General features: G+C 40.9%; 1 protein-coding gene across 2 annotated transcripts in view; it reads right to left on the bottom strand.

Annotated features, from left to right (window-relative positions):
- The window catches only part of Nfyc (nuclear transcription factor Y subunit gamma), a 68,045-nt gene extending 47,573 nt beyond the window's left edge, over positions 1-20,472 (bottom strand). The window contains exon 1 of one of the 2 annotated variants that reach the window (XM_032899001.1): positions 20,351-20,472. The gene's annotated coding sequence lies outside the window, so the exon portion shown is untranslated. Of the gene's footprint in view, positions 1-9,353; positions 9,440-20,350 lie in introns of those variants that run through there. The other variant, XM_032899007.1, reaches the window with a different exon arrangement.
- Between the last annotated feature and the right edge of the window lie 722 nt (positions 20,473-21,194).

The raw sequence follows: 21,194 nt of genomic DNA, 5'->3' as shown, positions 1-21,194 counted from the left end.
GTAGCATATGAGCATGAGCCATTCCCACTTAAAAAAAAAAAAAAAAAAGGAAGCCTCTGTCTTCCAGTAGGCGAGTTCTCACAAGAAAGGGGAAACAAGAGATAACTGGGTCCCATAAGAACACTGTTTTTCTAAACAAGAAAGGAAGTGCAGTGTAGAGAGCAGTGGGCTCGTTTCCTCAGGCTCTGCCCGCTGCTTCCTCACCCTCAAAATGGAGATCATTTTCTGTCCTATCTACATTAGTAAATACCAAATAAGAATGCTACATCCCTGATTCACATAAATACTGCACAGTTACAAGCTTAGCTATGGTTGAGAGTAGCTGCATAAGCATATGGCCAGTTAATTACCAGGAAAAAAAGTCACAAGAGTTCAGGATAAAAATAACCAAGTAAGACAGCTGGAAATTTACCATTAATTCTCTAGTGACAAGTTCCTTACTGTCTTTCTTTTTGACTGAAGATAATTACATCATATTTAACCTAGAAACTAAAATACAGATAGTTTATAGTGAGAATTCTGCTAGATCCTATAGATCAGTGGTTCTCAACATGTGGGGTGGGTTGAGACTCTTTTGGGATGTAAATATTTGCTAAACAAGCATTGCCAAATTCCTACACATATACTTTCCACTGGCTTCATACTTCAGACTTGTCAAAATTACTATCAGTAACACTAAATCTAGTGCAACCCAGGAATCTAATCTTTGCACTGGATGGAGATGTACATTTCTGTACATACACATTAGGAAGAGTGAAGAGCTCTGGGTTTTAAAGCTGTGTTTCTCTTGCCTGTCAAGACACAAAGAAAAGTCAGTACTAGTTTCTTGCATATATACCTATGAGCTTAAAATGATGCCCTCATGTACCAAGCACACATGGTACTCAAAACATTCTGAGGAAGATGAAGGCTAAATAACATGTCTACCTTGTTATGGATGCCTAGTTATAGGCAGTCTCTAGCATGACTGTTTTGTTTGTTTGTTTGTTTGTTTGTTTGTTTGAGACAAGGTCTTACTATGCAGCCCTGGATGGCCTGAAATTTAGAAATTCTCCTGCCTCTGGGCCCTGAGCAGTTAAGATTAAAGGCATGTACCACCATATCCCAGGAGTCCGACACTTTTGTATGCTTCTATCCCTGATATGAAGCTTGGTGATTTTAACCATTCTCTTCCTTGATTCTCTCTTATCCGTCACCTAGATTAGCTAGAACTACTGAGTTTAAATTCCAATTATTATTGACTAGGGATATAGCTTAACGGTGGTACACTTGCCTACTAGGCACAGGGCCACAGATAGAATTAATCCCAGCATTGTTACAGAAGAGGAAGGGAGAAGACAATGAGAATATCCAAATATACTACTAATTCTGATATTTCCCCAATATCCAGTCCTAAATGTACAATCTACCCACTGGGCATTTCCAATTAGAAAGCTAAGCTGAACAAAACTGAAGTTTCCCATGTCCAAATTCAAACCTATCTTTTCTTCAAATCTGCTCCATTCCTTTAAAGTTCCTAAGTGTTAGTCATTCAGACTGTCCCTCAGGTTCCATGAACTGCTAAGTAATGACAGTATTTAACAGTATTGTCCTTGCCTGACCTTTCTTCATGCTACCACCATTTTATTCAGGCCTCCATAACTTCCATGCAATAATAAAAATAATGACTACATGACAATAGCTAATACCCATTTAGCCATCACTGTGAGGCAAGTATAATTCTAAGCCACTTACATTATTGACTACTCTAACCTTCCTCATGAGCCTCTCGCCAACATGTTCAACCATTTGACATTTTGACAAGTGACATTGTCATTTACGAAGTTTATGTTCAAGAAAAGATCAAATTAAAATTAAAAAAAAATCACAAAATTTCTAATACTATCTTTGTTTTGCATAGGATGTGCAACAAATTTAATGAAAACACAGTTCTAATAAAGCTACAATCTACTACCCTACATCTTCGACAGTCACTAATGTCAAAAGAAATCAAGCTCAATGTCCAGGTCTTTTCAACATCTCATCTCAACTTCCCTAGATGTTTCTGTTACTACTCCTGTCTGTCATCTTTCCGTCTCTTTATACTCTGAGAAGAGTGACCTATTTACTGCTCTCCTTAGTGCAAAAGTTGCACCGTGAATCATGACCTTGTTCTTTTTTTTTTTTTTTTCCCTCGGAGCTGGGGACCGAACCCAGGGCCATGCGCTTGCTAGGCAAGGGCTCTACCACTGAGCTAAATCCCCAACCCCATGACCTTGTTCTTAATGCCTCACTCAGTCTTGTCCCTACCTCCAGAGGTCTGATAGAGCCAGTTTAGTTGTCTGCTTTTCGAAACTGAGGTCTCCTCTGTTTTTGTTTTTTAAAGCTTAGGCTTGCTTTGACTGTTCTATATAGCAGAAAATGACCTTGAACTTCTGATCCTCCAGTTTCTATCCCATCTCCTCCTACCATGCTAGGATTGCAGTCATGCTACCACTTGGGCTAAGCTTTATGAATGCTAGGCCAGTACTCTACCAACTGAGCTGCATTCCAACTCATAACACACTTACTTTTCCTTCCCTTCTCCACATCAATTCCTAATATTTGATGTACCTTGTAAGTCTCCCTACCAGATTGTTAGATCTGGAGTAAAATTTTACTTGTGCATTTTAAGTTTTCACACAAAAAATAGAACTAATGAACTATTGAGAAAGAATATGTAAAGCATCAGGATCTCCTCAGAGGTGAGAATTATATAGTATAGGTACAGAAAGGAAAACCCAGTTTTATCTAAATATTTCTAGACATACAGTCTTCTATTTAGTTTTCTATGTAATTAACACCATGGAAATGGGAGCCAAATGACAGAACTGTCAGTAACAACAAAAATAAATCAGCACTACAGCTGAATGTGGTTATTTATACCATCTTTCTTCCTTTGAACAAAGACACGCAAGGGCACGAACTATGTTATATGCAACTTTAACATTACTCACAGGTGTGTTTTTCCTTTAGTTCCTTTTATACTGAAATTTTATCTGCTATTTATCCTTCAGCTGCCCTCTTAACTTACAATACTTTGGTTATTTTGGGTAACTTTGGATCAGGTATTGAATGGAGAGACAGATGAGTGTAATAAGCAAGTAGAAACTAACCAAGCTCTAAAGAACTGGCCTTAATATATATATAATATATAATATATAATAAATATATGATAGTGGTTAGAAAAACCTGAAGAAACAGGCTACCAAAAATAAGCAAAGGCCAAAAATTCACAGCTATCCAGGAGCACACACAATAATGCCATTTTGCTGAGGTGGGGGAAGTTGGCAAAAAGTATTACTTGGGCATTTGGGATTCCTACTTTAGTCTTGTCAAATGTTAGAAATCTTTATTTCACTAAAACATCACCTTCAGGACTCATTTGAAGAACTAGGCACACACATATGTGAGAAGAGCCTGTCGCTGACATGTATTAATAAGACATGTATTAACAAATAAGAATGAAAAGCATGAGGTGGCATGCAGGTGTTACACTTGTGGACCTTAGTTTACTTCTCTGTAATGCATAAAAGTCACCCAGTTCTCTGGGACACCTCAGCCAGGTGGGTACCATTAGCTTCCTAGCTGATTCTCAGTTTTCAGAACAAGCAACTGGCTGAGGCAAGAGATTTTCAATCCCCAAAGGGACACTAGGTCTGCTGCCACAGCAAACATCTGAACCGACAGATCTACATGGAGCATACTGAACCTCCTGCATGGCCTACTCCTCTGTTCCTTCTGTGTCCTGTACAGGTGTACAAAAAGACAAAACTACCCAGAGGAATGAAAACAAACATGCAATGAACTGAGTGGGACTGAAAGCTCTGATTTTAACACAGTCCAGTCACTAAAAACGTGAAATCTTAATAGAGCCCCAACTCTCTCTGGCCTCAATTGTTCCAAGAAAAACTAGACTAGATCCCATGACTCCAGAAAGGCTGCAGATGTGCTAGAGTGCTTGCCTAAATTATTCTGTCAGCCTGATTAGCATTAATCAAACTCTGTGGATAAATTTGGGCTAAAATAATGATTCACAAAGACAACCATAATCTGCTTCAAAAAATGATTTTTAGGAGCTATGGAATGTAGTTCAGTAGTAGAGGGCTAACCTAACCTTTATAAGGCTCTGGATTTAATACCTAGTACTGTAAAAAGAAAGAGAGGAAAGAAAAACAAAAACAAAAAAACAAAACAAAAAAAAGAGTGACAATAATGCTTTTTAGATTTCTGAAGCCCTTCCAAAAAGTATACAACTTGGGTTTCTTCAGTTTGTTTTTACCCTTTTTCAGATTTTTTTTTAATTTCAGGTTTATGCATATTTTGCCTGCATTTATGTACATGCACCACATGCATGGCAACTGTCTAAAGTGGCAAAAAAAAAAAAAAAAGCCTGTTTTGGAGTCACAGGTGGTGGTAAGTCACGGTACAGTTGCTGGAAACTGAACTCAGTCCTCTAGGGCAGCAAGTGTTCTTAACCACTGAGCCATCTCTATAACCCCAGCTCCTTGAAAAGGTGACCTAATCTAATTTTAGGAATAAAACGCCTAGTTACCAAGGCTGTTGTTTTCAAGCTGACACTGTCCAGGAACTGGGGTTTTACTTAGCTAAGTTAACGTTCGCTGTGCTGAATCTTACTATCTGAACTAAGGTTTTCAATGCACAAAAAATAAAAAATAAAATAAGCCAACATCAATGCCTCAGATTAACCATGCCTGACAGGAAGTAACTTAATAGGACAGGAAATAAAAAAGGGGGCACATAATCCTAAAAATAGGTAACACTAGACATCCGTCAGGGTCTATCACTTATGCTACAGAAGCATCACACAGTATCAACTGTGTCAAATTTATGCTCATGCTTAGATTTTAATGAGTCCTATTTTCTTTTTAAAGTCTTTGGCTCAATATTTACTTGCTCTCTACTATTCTACAAGTGTAATTACTTCTCAAGCTCCCAAATAATTGCAGACAGAAAGACCATGACCTCAAAGCAAACAAATAAAAAAAGGCTCCAGTGTACTTTATAAATATGTGGCACACAAAAAATTAAAAAAAAAAACAAAAACCCACCTCCGCTAACAATCAGCAACAAGAACTTAACCACATTAAAATAAAATTCATATCTCAGCATCCAATCAGAACAGGCTTCCCAGTCTTTACTTGGAGAAGCTCCTAAGTTTAATGACTTTTTTTTTTTTTTTAAGAATAGCATTCCATTTTAAAAAGGGGGTGGAAGGAGGCCAGGAGATGATTCAGTGGGAAAAAGCATTTGCCAGGCGAGCCTAAGGACCTGAGTTTAATCCCTGAACTCTATATATCATCCTCTGATCTCCACACATGTACACGCATACACGTGTACACACACACACACACACACACACACACACACACACGGCACACATACACACAAATTTTAGAAACAAAACAGCACTACCACTGCTTTCTGTTCTGAGGTCCTTATTTTGATGTTTGTTTTATTTTTGAGGCAGGCCTCATGTATCTCAGGTTAGCCCTCAACTTCCTATTTAACAGAGGATGATGAACTCCTGAATTCTCTGAGACCCTTAATTTTTGGGCTGAGACCCTTAATTTTTGACATGGAGGTTAATAATTCCTTCATAACAATCTTGATGGCGATTCAATAATCTTAATACGTGTATTAAATAGACAGGATGGAGCTGGTGAGAGCTCGGTAGGTACTTGTTGAGACCTGAGTTTAATCTCTGAAACCCATGGTAGAAGTAGATACCTGACTCCTAAAAGTTATCCCGTCTTCCATACATGTCATTTCATATGCATGCCCACATTCATACATATACACAAAATAATAAACTTAAAAATAGGATCCTGTAAACACAAAGAATAAGCAGGTGAGGGAATCAAACATTATTTTATAAATAGATCACATCAGCATTTTCTTTGATGTCACACCTATCTCCCTAACCACATAAGTCCCTCAGTTAGCTTGCATCAGCAGCAAACAGTATGCAGTAATCCATAATGTACAGAGGATTTTCAATACACAGAACCTCACTCAAGACCCCCTCTATATACTGGTACAGGATATAGCTCAGACAGAGCATTTGCCTTGCAGGCACCAGGCCCTAGTTTCCATCCTCAGCTGAGGCCAAACGGTATACACCAAGAATCTCAACACTGAGGAGGTGGGAAAAGGTCAAGAATTCAAGGTCATCCTTGACTAGAGTATCCAAGACCTGCCTGGACTACATATGGTGTCGGGGGAGAAGGGGAACCTCAGCAGATAAGGCCTCTAAGCCTTTCAATCCAAGCCCCCAGATCCCACATGATGGAGAAGAGAGAACCCACTACTGAAATTGTCCTATAATATAACCTCTACATGTACAGCATGACATGAACATGACACCACCACCACCACCACCACCACCACCCCCACCACCACCACCACCACCACCACCACCACCACCACCACCACCACCGAAATGTAAAAAAAAAAACAACAAAAAAACAACTTTTTATGAAATGGGGGGTAGGGGGAGGTGGAGATTAGAGAAATGGCTCAGTGAGCAAGTACAAGACTAAAGCCCTGAGTTTAGATACCCAGCATCCATGTCAAAAGTCAGGCATGGTGGTACAAGCCTATTGTAATCCTGTAACAAGGAGGCAGAAACAAAAGGATACTTGGGTCTCAGGGCCAGCCAGTCTAGCCAATTGGTAAGCTCCAAGTTAACTGAGAAGAAAGAAAAACTGGATGATAAACGAAATCACCCAGGATCCAGCTCTGTCCCCCACATATAAAGGCATGTGTACGCAGTTCACACACATATATCATCACACCCACCAAGCTGCTATTTCTGTGTCTCTTTTTTGAGATATTGCCCAGGCTGGTATTAAATGACCTTGCACTTCTGATCCTTCTGCTTCCCCCTTCCCAAGTTTGAGATTAAAGGTATGAGCCACCAGGCCTGGTTTATGAAGAGCAAGGAATCAAATCCTAGGTTTCCTATATGCTAGCAACTCTACCAACTAAACTACACAGCTAACAGCCTGTTAGGTCCCATGTTTTTATAAGCTGACTTTGAACAACAGATGACTTGCCCACACTCAAAGCTGACTTGAAAACAGGACTCTCAGCTTTAAATAATTTATATTCTACTGCCTCAAAATACTGTCTATCACCAGAAGGTCTAGGTGTTAGGCTCTATCCAAGCCTCCCTGCCCCCTCACCTCTCTCTCCTAACACCTCCAGTTTGAGTTATGGTTAATTCCATAAGACTTTTTGCTCTTTACCATATAAAGTTTTCCTCTTTTGTCTAAAAATATTTTCAAGTCTAATGTATTAAATGAGGAGGAGATTGTACGTCTTTCAACAAAGTATCAAATGAGGAGGTCCACAAATGCCATTCAACATTGAGCATGCAGGAATGTTATGTTAGCTGTTTCAGGCTTTTGCAGGGGTGTGCCTGAAAAAAAGATGGTAAACTTGGCTACATGCTCTAAGCAACCAGCTCCACAAAGTTCTAGAGTATATGGAGCTTTAACTCAGCCTCCCTTTTTCTCCAACTTCATTTTTATCCCTCTGTTACAGGACTCTCTCAGAGCAAAAAAGGTCACTGATACCTGTATCTTTTTTTTTTTTAAATCATACTTACAGCTTAAAACACTTATACCAACAGCCTATACAAAATAAATAAGTATCACTTAAAATATAATATTTAACACAAACTCCTCTTGGTAGAACTTAAAATTCCCCCAAATTAATATTTTCTTACCATCAACCTTCCAATCCTCCAAGAGGAGCTTCACAAATACAACTATTTGAACTCCTGAAATACCATTTTCTCCACTAAGAACCCTTTAGATTACAAGGGTGACAGAATGGCATGCAAGGAACTCTGAATCTGTTAGATAATTCACTCAATTATCATATCAGAAAGAGTTAGAAAAATTTTCCTGAGGCTGGGGTTAGGAAAGAAAAGACAGGGGAAGAAGAGAATGAATGCAGACCTATTACTCCTTTAAAAACTCCTGATCTGAACTATAACAAATTCCTAGTAACCACTGGACTAGAACACCCAGAACTACAGTCTTTCATCTTAAGAGAGCTTTTCAGTTCCAATCTGCATAAACAAACTTTGTCCTTCAATCTTTCAACTCCTCAAGGTCACTTTTCAGAGCAGCGGCAGAGGCCTGCATCCAGTAACTTGGGCTGTTTGTTATCCCACTCACTCCAGCTGCACATATCTAAACTTAAACCCCAATGGATCCTCTCAGGTAAACCTTCCCTCAGGAGGAAGCAATCGAAGGCAGACCAACACCTTCCAAGTTCTCCTCAGCCAGGCCTGCTCCTTTCCCTGTCCAGGGACTGCTACTGCCTCACTGCTCTACACTGATCTGCAGCAGGAATGTTCGAATGACCTTCATCCAGTATTTCCAAATAAAGAGAAAAACAAAGAATTGCTTTTTAAAAAATCAGGGATATTACAGATCTTAGTACATAGGACTGATGATTTGACTACTCATAAGAACTGACTTGTTACTGATTAGCAATCTACGTAAGCTTCATATCATTAAAGGGGGTAAATATCAAGGGCAAAAGGCTACCTATACACTTAACTTTTCTAGTCACAAACTGCAGGTAAGCCCCTTATATACTTCATACAGGAAACAAAGGCATTTGCTTAAATCATTTTAAAGAACCAAATCAACAGCTGACAAAAACATGATAAGCTCCTCACTTCCAATATTAACTGGACTCTAAACTAATCAGCATATTAAACCAAAATGAACAATTTACAATTTAGACTTATTCAATTGATTCTTATTAAAATACAGAGGCAGATAAGTAGATCAAGAAAGTTACAAGAGAATTTTCAGGCTGGCATGTGGGCCTTCCCCCATTAGAACCTGCATCAGTTGTTAATCATAATTTCAAGCAAGTGAAAGAACAATAATGTGCTTCTATCTTTGAAACATATATGTCAACAAAGTGCATGAAAATAAAAAAAAAACTCTTAAAACTCATCTTATTCTGTAGAAAAGCTTCAGTGCACTTGAACAAAGGAAAATTATTTGGAAAACAGTTAAGTTTACCCAATGCAAAGACAAAGTGCTTTGCTTTTGTATGCCCAGGAAAAATAATTAGCCCTTCTTGCATCTGTCTTGTTGATATTAAACTAGGAAAAGCTTAGTTGAAGGACATGCAAAATCTAAACAGAGCAAGGTAATCTAGGTGCACAAGAAGGTATGCACGGAATGTAAAGTGGCCATTTTCTGAAACAGTGCAACTTGTCTGCACTCTCTGAAGCTAAATAGTCTTTATCATCTCAACACAAAACAAAGAATTAAACTTACCGAGAACTGCATTAATTTTACATGAAGTTATTTATATCTCCTCGGACAGGGAGAATTTAAGTCACTCCTATCCCCCCCCCCCCCCAAAAAAAGACCGGAGGACAAAAGGCAGCAGAAGATGTAGAAACCTGAGTCTGGAATGTTCATTCCAGTGAAAACCCGAACAGCTGTCCTCCCACCCCCCAGCAAACTATTCGCCATTTTTCTTTGTCTTTCAGCTGACCCCTGCCTCAGTGAAAAACTCTGAGGCTCCAATGAAGCCCTGCAGCCTCCTTCCACTTTAACAGTCAAAGGCATTCAATCTAGCCTGCTATTTGACACCAAACCTTGCCTCCAAAGCAGTCCCATTGGCTAAGCTGCTTTATCAGCTAAGAATACAAAGCCATGATTGGCTGTTCACGTCATCAGTTACCTCCTTTGTACACTTCCTGTTTTAAAGTTACCTTGAGAAGCAGAACAGGGGTCAGATTCTTCACTCAAACACAAGAACTTAAGGATCGGAAATATTTAGCAAATGCACGCGCAGACACATATGGTCTCATGCACTTCTAAAACAGGGGAGGGCAAATTTAGAATTGTTCTTAAAAAAAGAAAAGAAAAGAAAGAAAGAAAGGGTCGCTACATTTCCGACCTAAAGGATTTTCTATTGGCTATGGAGTTCCATTTAAAAAACTGAAGGTAATTTCACTGCTTCTGATTGGCCGTGAACAGTGTCTGTAAGATACTGCTACAGTAACCTATGGCACTAAACCAGAAAAGCAATGTGCACAAGCTCGGAAAGTTGTAACCATCCACTTCCATGTTTTTGTTGATCATTATTAACAGATTAAAACCAATATCAAAACCATATTGTTGAGTTAATAAAAACAAAAAACTCAGCCTTCTTTTAATATCAAAGTGAAGCTTTGCCCATACAACAGTCTTCATGATCTCTAAAGGTACCTTTTGTATTTGTAGTAATTTTAAAAGCACAGATTAACACCAACAAATCAAAATAGAATGATTTAGGGTAAATGTATGAAGTTGGTGGCAGAGACCTCAGCATTTCAAAAGAACCCTATCACAAAGCTCTACTCCAATTTACTGAAAATGTAATAGGGGAAAAATGCCTCCTATGACATCAAAACTCTGAACCAGGTGTGGGAGCACATACCTGTAATACCAGGTAACCAGCAGGAAGGATGGTGCAAAAGAATTCAGAATTCCAATGTGATCTACACAGAAAGACACCTGGTTTTTTTACTTTGTTAAATATGGAGCAGGACTAATCTTCAGCGAGGTTAATAGTTTTACTTGGCTCACTATTGTTTCTGGAAACATTCTAGTGTTCTGAAGGGCACCAGGGATAACCACAGTGTTGTCTATATATTCGGGGCTCTAGTACTTAGCTTTTAATAATATAACAAGGACTACGGTTGAGCCATAGTTTGTTCATCTGTAATACAGGCTGTTTACACTGTAGGGATTAAATAAATATATATAGTACATTATGCTGTGCTTGAATAAGAATTTAAAAAATATAAAATGCTGAATGCCATCCAATTCTACCTTCTGCTTTTTACAGAGAAGACATCATGCAGAACCAAACGAGACTGGTATTAAAGCCCAAAAAGTACTTTGCAGCAATTCCTCTTCCATGTCCTGTAGTCCTGCAGCAAGCAATTCCTCAGCTGTAAAGAGCTGTGTAAGAGGACGCCCAGCTGGAACTAAAAATCTCTGGTTTTTAGGCCGGAAATCCAGGGCTTTCACCACCAGTCACAACCGAGGTCTGCTTATTGTTCCAAAAGTCTGCCCTTCAACTCTGCTTTTGATGTACCAGATTAAACCAATCAAGTCCCTTGCTACTCTGTGAAGGTCTTGGGCATAGCTTTTATTAGTCCTTGGCAGTGTACAGGAAAAACATTTCAACTCCTATTTCTCATCAGCAGTCACCACAGTAGAATTCAAACCACAGTAGGAAGAGAACACAAATTATCCTTGAATTTGCATTTGGCAACCTGGCCCAGTCACTTACTATAGCTTTTTCCTCCCTAGCTGATATTACTGTACACTAAGTGCCTCACGGGATATCTGGGCCTCTAACTTCCATTCTCCCCTGGCCTTGCATCTTGGCAGTCCTCAATGCCACACAATTGCATCAACTCACCCTAAAAAGCACTCTCATCACTAAGAGAGAACACCAGTAACTCAGGTTACACAATTCAAGCCTCAGTGCTCTCACAGAAGACTGAGAACTCATTCTTGGCCACAATACTAATTTCTGATGAGAACCTACCTCCTTATTAGCTATTTGATATTAGCCACATTACTTAATCACTCTGAGATTATTTCTTGTTGAAAATGATAAAATAGTATTAATTCACAGGAGTACTGAGATAAATGAGAGCACTAAGCAAATCTGAATATGGTAGGTTCTCAATAAATACCTAAGCATACATTTTATACTACAGTACTTTATACCTGCTATAACTTGTTTTTCAAAACATCTTTATTACTACAGGAGATTCTTCAAGGCAGCAACTATGTCTTTCTTACATCTATTCCCAATGCTCAGCATGAATATATAAATCAGGTGCACATTTGTAATTCTAGTACTCTGGAGGCTGAAGCAAGAGGAAGAAGCCTGGCTGTACACAGTAAGCACTAGATAGGAGGTACACAATAAGATCTTGTCTCAAAAAAAAAAAAAATCAAGTCCTTCCTGCCCCCTGAAAAGATATAAACTAATCTTGACTCTAACCACAGTGTCAGTAAATGAGATAGTAAGAACTGAGGAATACTGCAGAGTGAATATCCCATCTAAAGGGAAAAATACTATCAGCTCTAACAAAAATGGTCATGTAGGACTATTGGTCTACTGTGAGCTCCAGATTTTTTAAAAGACACAAAAATCAGACTATTTTAATGCCAGATCTTTGCATCTTAATGTTTGTTTCACACCTTTTAAACAATTATAAACAAATCAAACTGGGTATGGTGGTACACACCTTTACTCCCAGCCTTTAAAAGGCAGGGGCAGAGGCAGGCAGCTCTCTGTAAGGTCAAGGCCAGCCTGGTCTACATAGTGACAGCCAGGGTTACATAAAGAGACCCAGTTTCAAAAGTTACAAACAAATGAAAGAAAACCAGAAGCTATTCACAAGATTACAGCTTCTGATCCACTGGTTTAGTTCAGAACAACTATCAGCTACTTCCCAAATCAAGTCTACACCAAGATTTTGTTTATTAAAATGTCAACACATTTTCAGAAGGAAATAGCCAAACATGACAGTACAAATCTGTAATCCCAGCTACAGACTAAGGCAGAAGGATGGTAGGGAAAACCAAGGCCAGACTAGTCAACTTAGTGAGACACTGTTTTAAAATCTAAGAGGTAGAGGACACGGCTAGTGGCTTAGTGATAGAGCACTTGCCTAGCACACATAGGGTCCTAGGTTCAATTCCAACTACTAAAGAGTAACAGAAAGCTGCCCTAACCATTAGGCTTTTAGATACTGTCCAAAGGCAGCCCAGGAACAGTTAGATAAGAAATAAATGTAGCACTGGTGCTTAGAAAATGAATGAAAAGGAGGAAAAAAAAGGACCTTAGGTAGATAAATTCTAAATTACTTGGCTAAAAAACACAGTCTTTAAGATCAGCCTAGACTACATAGTCAGCACCAAGCTAGCCAGGGATACACAGGGGCAGGCGAGACTCTAAGGCATAAAATGAGACTGACCAAAGGATGGAAATGATTCTGGAGGAACTCACTTCAGCTCTCAGCTGTCCAAACAAGGGGACAAGGTGCCTGGAAAGCTATGAATTGGGTCATTAGTCACTGGCTGTCTCAGCACTTGACAAGGCCATGAAAAGACAAGAAAAAGAGCAGCCATGTGGAGTAGCACACAAAAAAGTCTAGGCTTTGCACCTACAGAGATGTAGACGCCAATTCCTCCTTATCATGGCTGTGTAGCTAATGGCCTCAAGCTTGTTAAAGCTCTACTGCAGCAAGTCTCCTGTAGCATAACATCTTACAAGGTTGGAAGAGTAGGATAATTTAGTTTGTTCAATAAATACTCACAGGCACAGGCCCTGAATCCCAAATCAGACAAAAATGTCTGTCCTCAATGGGGTTAAAGTCTATTATAAGAAATGTAAGGCTGGGGCTGAAGGGATGGCTCAGTGGTTAAGAGCACTAACTGCTCTTCCAGAGGTCCTGAGTTCAATTCCCAGCAACCATATGGTGGCTCACAACCATCTGTAATGAGATCTGATGCCCTCTTCTAGTGTGTCTGAAGACAGCTACAGTGTATTCATATCTAATAAATAAATCTTAAAAAATATTTAAAAAAAAAGAAAGAAAGAAAGAAAGAAATTTAAGGCTGGAGAGATGGCTCAGGGGTTAAGAGCATTGGCTGCACTTCCAGAGGTCCTGAGTTCAATTCCCAGCAACCACATGGTGGGATCTGATGCCCTCTTCTGCCTTTTCTAAAGAAAGCTACCATGTTCATATAAATTAAATAAATCTTCAAAAAAAAAAAAAAGAATCATGACGTGTGTAGAGAACATGTATGTGCACACTACTATAAGCAGAGGATCCCACCATGGGTCCATTTAAAAGTCAGACTGGTCAGAGGTGGTTTCTTGGGGGAAGTTAAGATCTTAAGAATAAGAGCCCTTGGTATGGCAGCAGAGTTAAAAATATGAACAGGAAACTGAGCATGGTGATATGTGTGTGTGTGTGTGTGTGTGTGTGTGTGTGTGAATGTGTGTGCGTGTGTGTGTACGCATGCCCTCATCACTCAGAAGGCGAAGATCGGCCTGAGTTACACAGTGTACTATGTACTAGATCCTTCCTCAAAAGAAAGAAGGGAACAGGCATGGTGATACATACATTTAATCCCAGTACTCAGTAGGCAGAGGCAGGAGGATTTTTGTAAATTCTATGCCAGACTGATCTACATAGTGAGTTCCAGGACAGTGAGGCTGAAACAGCCTGTTTAAAATAAAGGGGGTGGGGTATTAGAGTAAGCCTGTGAGAATGGAGGAGACTAAGGAGAAGGAAGAGGGAAAGGGAGTGGAAGGAAACTATTAAAATTCTTTGAAAAAACCAGTAAGACTCAGTGCTTGTAATGTTATTTTATTACTACTCCATGTGTGGGCTGTGGAGGACAATGTCTGAAATAGGTTCTCTCTTTCCACCACAGGTTCTAAGGATCAAAGTTAGGTCATAGGTTTGCAAGGCAACCACTTTTACCCAGTGAGTCATTCTGATGGTGCCTTGGACTCAGGTTAATGACACACATAGAATAACAATAATGTGCCCCATACAAGCTCAACAAAAAAAAGCTGTTATTAATTATAACTTATTTTTTATTAGACTGGAAAGCCTTTGATATATTAACCTCTAAGAATCCATGTCACTTTTGAGACATATGTCATTCTTAGGAAACTCCTTCCCAAATAAAGACCTAGCTGTCCTGTCCTACACAGAGTATTTATTTCTCATTCACATACTAGCCTAGAAGTGTCACCTGAACTCTACTATGCAAGGATCCTAACACAAAATCTTTACTAGCTCTCACAAACACATGTGTGTACAAAGGCCTAGCAACGGTAAAATAAGAAACTATATTTTACTTGGTCACTGGTCAGCAACATTTTTGTGGAAAGACTCCAGGCAACCTTATTTAGCTACGGCGAATAGTGAAGAGTTCAGTGCACTACCTGGGCATGGTAGTGCATTCCTTTAGTCCCAGCAAAGGTAAGGGGATCGTTGTGAATTCAAGCCAGCCTGATCTACATACTGAGTTCCAGAACATATGTAGCTATGTAGAGAGACCCTGCCTTAAGTAAGTAAATAAATTTAGTATTACTGAAAATGACATTAAAATATCACCATCAACAAAGTATTCTGCCTTCCAGCTTACTGCCAACCAAGGACATTCTGCTTCCTAAACTGGGCTGTTTCATAATGAACAAGTTCTATTATACTTAGCCCTCAGAGAAGAGTAGTAATTTTTAAGACAGTTAAAATTAACAAAAATACCTAGCAAGCGCAAGCCCCTGGGTTTGGTCCCCAGCTCCGAAAAAAAGAAAAGAAAAAAAAAAGTAACAAAAACAGGGCTGGAGAGATGGCTCAGCAGGTTAAGAGCATTAGCTGCTCTTCCAGAGGTCCTGAGTTCAATTCCCAGCAACCACATAGTGGCTCGCAACCATCTGTAGTGGGATCTGATGCCCTCTTCTTGTATGTCTGAAGAGAGTGAGTGACAGTGTACTTACATACATAAAATAAATAAATAAATCTTTAAAAAAAAAGTAAAAAAAAAAACTGTGAAGATGGTATATACCTCATAAAATGGACTCAACACAGGCAAAGAATCTCACTTTATACAGCTCACTGGACAATTTGTAGCTTCTGAGTCTAGGGACTGGAGCAATCGGGTACCATGAACAGCTTCAGAAACTCACAGCTTTCCACCAGTGGCATGATATAAAACACTACAGATAGCAGTATCATTTCTTGAGTCACTCATTTTTTAACCTTACTGAAACACTGTTCAAGATCACTGTTTATGGTTCATACTCAGAGCAATCCTTGAATCTTCTGTACTGACTTTAAATGGGCAGTATAGCTTAAATAGAACACCTTTATGTACCTTACACATTAAAAAATAAGCCTTTAGTTTAAACCTATTCTAGAAACATTCAAACACAGAAAAGGTAGATTGTATTTCACCTCTCTAGACTACACCTGAAGCTTTTCCATGGTTAAGTTCTCTGCAGACTGGGCACATGAGTCCATTCTGTTTTTTGTTTTGTTTTGTTTTGTTTTTTGTTTTTTGTTTTTTTTCGGAGCTGGGGACCGGGGACCGAACCCAGGGCCTTGTGCTTGCTAGGCAAGCGCTCTACCACTGAGCTAAATCCCCAACCCACATGAGTCCATTCTGGAGGTGGGTCCAAGTGCCAGTGAATGAGACCACACATCACTGCTGAGAAACATGAAAGGTGGTAAAGGGTACAAGTCTTGCAACCTCACAAAAGGTTTTGTAGGCAGGCAGATGTTTTCCCCACAATGTTATTTTCCTCTTACTTAAAAAAAAAAAAAAAACCTTCAACTAAAATTTTCTACATTAAAAAACTTAAAACATGGGGTTGGGGATTTAACTCAGTGGTAGAGCGCTTGCCTAGTAAGCGCAAGGCCCTGGGTTCGGTTCTCAGCTCCCCCCCAAAAAAAAAGAAAAAAAAAAAACTTAAAACACTACTGGACAGAACAATACTGGTTATTCTAACTTTAATTGCTTTGGGCAAATATGAAAATCTTTCATTCCCTCTCCATCTTTACTTTGATGCAACTGGGAGTTAGAGGGTATCATGAGATAACTCTTCTCTAAAACAAAGTACCCAACAACTTTGAGCATTTAGAAGTTTAAGACTGACCTCACACTGGCCTATGGAAAATCAGCCTCTAATCCACAACAGCCCTAATGATTTAGATTTCTCTTTCCTATAAAGTGGTTGCTCCCCCATGTGGAATCCTGCTGTACACAAGGAGAGAACTATAAAAGGCCTCCTTGTTGAGGAAGCTCTAAATGGATGTCAGTTAGAATGGCACATTTTATGCAGTTCCAAAAAGAAAATAATGAGTTCTCTCATTTATTAAGGTTCACAATGTTATCTTCTCATACTCTATTATACTCATTTCTTGTAATTACTACTTTACAAAGAAAAGAAAACTCCCAAGACTTTACCCCAGCACACACAATAGAGACTGCAGAGACAATTTTTTGCTAGGTCCAGCTTTAAAATCAGCTGCTTTACTGCCCCTTCCCAGAGGCACTTTGTAGTCAAAGCGTAATTCATTTCCTCCTGTAAATGACCCACTTAAAGGATGTTGGGTGCTTTGAGTCTCTGCAGGGAAAATACTGAAATGTACTGAACATTATTAACCTTCCTAGTTCATCACAGTCCACGCATGAGAAACTGAACAAATGACTGCAAAACATCCGATAACTCACCACCAGCTTCCTCTGAAACAAGTAGACTAGAAAAGAACTTGATAGCTAAGGAATGTTCTTAAATTGTATTATCTGAGGCTGGAATAAAATTCAAGGTCATTTGTGACACTACGCATGTCCTCTGCCATTCTCCTTTCAATGAATGAGGTAAACTTGAACTTACTGGGATCATGTGGTAGTGCACTTCCTGACATGTAACTCTTGGCATTGTACCAAAGGGGTTATACCCTGTAGCCTCAATGTTCAGGAGCTTAGGGCAAGAGAATTCCAAGTTAGATGCTAGCTTGAGCTACATAGGAAGACTCTGCCTTTGTTTTTATTTCATTTTAATTAACTTAAAGACAGAATCTCATATATCCCAAGCTAGCCTCAATCTCCTGAACCTTCCTTCTCTATGTCCTAGGTGCCGGGATTACAAGTACTCATTACTGGGTTCTGTTTATTAGATGCTAGTGATCAAACCCGGGGGTTAGTACATGCTAGGCTCATAATCTAACCAATGAAGCTGCATCCCCAGCCCAAGAGCCTACTTTTAAAGGGTCATCTCTACCACTAAGTCAATGCTCCCGTATGTGAGGCAATGCTGTCCAGTAGACTGAGGATATATCCAGTGACCGATAGACATGGCTTGACTTTGCAAACTAAGTAAATTCAGCATGGTTATCTCTTTAGAACCTCAGCACAAATAATATATCTAAAAACAGCCTAAGATAACTTTCTGAACTAAGATGCTTGCAAGGGTTTTCCTTTTTCCACAACAATCTGTAGCAACAAGGTAATACAGAGTTTAAATTCAGGGGTTCCAGAAGAGCAGTGATGGCACAGCCTTTAATCCAGCACTAAGGAGGCGGAGAGGCAAGATGATCTCGGCGTTCGAGGCAAGCCTGATCTATAGAGGGAGTTCCAAGACAGCTACAACTGCACAGAGAAACCTTCTAACCCTCTCCTTCTCCCCTCACCCCATAAAACCTAAATAAATGAATACATAAGGGCTCCGGCTGGGCCTGGTGACATCTTCAATGTCACCATTCCTTAGGAAGGAGATGGAGTCTCTATGAATTCAGCCTGGTCTATATAGTGAGACCCCATCCCAGAAAGAAAAATAAAGTCAAAATAAGCTCCAGGTTGGCAAGGTAGGTCAGCGGGTAAGAGCTCCTGCACAATGCCACAAAGCCTGGGGACTGGACTCGTCCCACGGGTGTCACATGGTAGAAGGAAGACCTACAAGCTGTCCTCTGACCTCCCGCATGCTAGGGCTCACACACCGACATGTACACAACAAATTAAAATGTAATAAAAATGTCAAAGTAAAAAAGAATTAAGAGCTCCAAGATCCCAGTATGGGACTCTCTGGGAAATCTCATCAGTTAGGATGTGAGTCCAGAAGAATCAGGACTAAAAGTCATTACCAGCTACAGAGTAAGTTTAAGGGTAACCTGGACAACATGAAAACTTGTCTCAAAAGAAAAAAAGTAAAGGAAGAAGAGGAGAGAGCAAAGATAGAAGAAGACAACAGAGGAAGAAAAGGAAGGATATGAAGTGGGGAACTCTAAAAGCAGCATAGGGATTGAGAATTACAGACCTGTGTCTGGATCTGGGCTGTCACTTTCTAGCTGTGAACTTAACTAAATCCCTCGTGGTTTTGTTTGGCTTTTAGAGTCTCACCATATCCTACAGGCTGACTTCAAATTCCTGGGCTCAAGCAACCTTCCCACCTTGGCCTGCCTGATGACCCCACACCAGGGGACAGCACACCTGACTACAGCAAATTACTAAACTCTTGTTTCCTCAGAGAATGAGAATGATAATGAGTCCATTATCTGAGTGACGGGTAAAATGTACTTATACACCCAGGTAAGCACGCAAAACAAGTAAGTCTATTATTCCTGTGACTCACGGGGCCCTTAGTGATTCAATATCTCTGAACTGAAAGTAAAAATATAACAATTTTAGGGATGAATGGTGTAGTTCATCTGTTAGAATGTTTGTCCAGCAAGCATAAAGCTCTGATCCTATATTTTTCTTAGACCGAGAAATTTTCATATGTAACATCTCAAAACTAGCATTATCCCAAATCCTGTAACCCACAACTTCCCAATTATGCAAATACATTCTACAGCCAACTTTCGGATTGTACTTAATGTAATGTTAAATTTGGCATTCAATTTCTAAAAGTTGACACACCTGTCCAATGGGATCCCTCTGTTTACCTGTTTCTCACACTCCATTTCAGAACCCAGAATGGACTCTGGAGTTCCACATTAATCCTCCGGGTTTCAAAATCCGAATTCTACAGCAGACTCCCTAACCGATTCTGTTCTTCTGGTCCTCACTCCCACTACTTCCATACCATGCACTCAAGACTATTTAGGGTCATTCCCAAGCTGGATCCCAAGTCTAGCACCCCTAGATCTCGAAGACACTTCTGTAACTCCTGTTCCGTGTTTACAAACCAGGGGCTTGCACGCCCCCATCTTGTAGTTGGCTGAGTGCCTCTGAAATTAGTAGTGCCCCCTCCCCCTTGCAGGCCACACGCCAGGCTACCACTCTCTTTCTCTTTAGGGCCTCCGGCTTCGTCCTAGAGTCTCCCCGCCACGCTGGCATTAGAAGAATCATCGCCCCTGCCGCCTAAGCCTGAGCAGCTAGCATCCCGACAGCCGCTAATTCCTTCATCACCCCTTAGGCCGGAGCCGGCGTGACCAATAAGGTGCCAGGTCCGCGGCCTCCCCGCCGCCGACCAATCACGAGCGAGCCCCCCCGCAGTCGCCTTCCGCCAATGGGAGAAAGCCCGCGGGCCCAGGCGCACGGACCCCGCGAGCGCAGCCGCGACGACAGCGGCGGGCCCGGCGAAGACACAACATGGCGGCGGCAGGGCCGACCGAAGTGCAGCGGCGGCCGCAGAGGGAAGTGAGATCTCCGCCAGAGGCGGGAAGCACCGCCCTCACTGCCGGCCGCCACCTCTCTCTCCACCCTCCTCGCCCAAGCTTCCATACACTCACAGGCCTCTACTCCGGCGTCCAGCGAAGAAAGCAGCCGCCCCCGCGCTGCTGCGCCGTCGGGCAATGCAGAGGCCCGGGCGCGGCGGAGGGGAGGGGGAAGCGTGCGTCACGGAAAACGGAGCGCGTGCGGAGCGGGGGCGCAAACAAGATGGCGGCCGCGCCGTTTGTACCGTCTCCCCTGCCCCTCCCCCACTCCGCGCCTTGACTCCCAGCGCCGCGTAGTGCGCAGCAGCTGAGGCGCCTGAAGTCTCGCGAGAATTGAGTAGGGCAGCCTGCGGGGCAAAACGGAATAGTGAGATCTGAGACTTTTATGGCCCCGCCCCCTTCCAGGGGCTCCGGAGGCGTCTCTAGGTGACCTCCGAGGACGTTCTATCCTTGAAGCTCTTAGCTTTGATGCGCGTGCTTCTGAGTTTTTGAAAATAGTTTTCCGTGTTTTGTTTTTAAAGGAAATGAATGGTGAGGAAAGAAAGACCTTCGCCGGCATGCCAAATTTTAAAAGCCTCCAGGGGCCAGCGAAATGCCTCGGCAAACCTGACTACCTGAATTCGATTCTTGGAACCCAGGATAGATCAGAACAACTGACTCCTGAAAGTTATAGTCTGATCATACACACACACACACACACACACACACACACACACACACACACCAATAAATGAATAAAGATAATTAAAAAGCAACCAAAAAGGTGACATTTTTCAAACGTTAGAATTGGCACAAAAGATTAAAGATGGAGTTGGGACGTGGCTCAGTGAAGTGCTTCCTATAAGCATTAAGACCTGGGTTAGATTCGTCAACACCCCATAAGCCGCTAGCACAATGGTCCCCATAATTGAAAAGCTAG

This window comes from Rattus rattus, chromosome 1 (assembly GCF_011064425.1).
Source record: "Rattus rattus isolate New Zealand chromosome 1, Rrattus_CSIRO_v1, whole genome shotgun sequence".
NCBI classification, from domain to species: Eukaryota; Metazoa; Chordata; class Mammalia; order Rodentia; family Muridae; genus Rattus; species Rattus rattus.
This window is presented reverse-complemented; position numbering and strand designations above follow the sequence as displayed.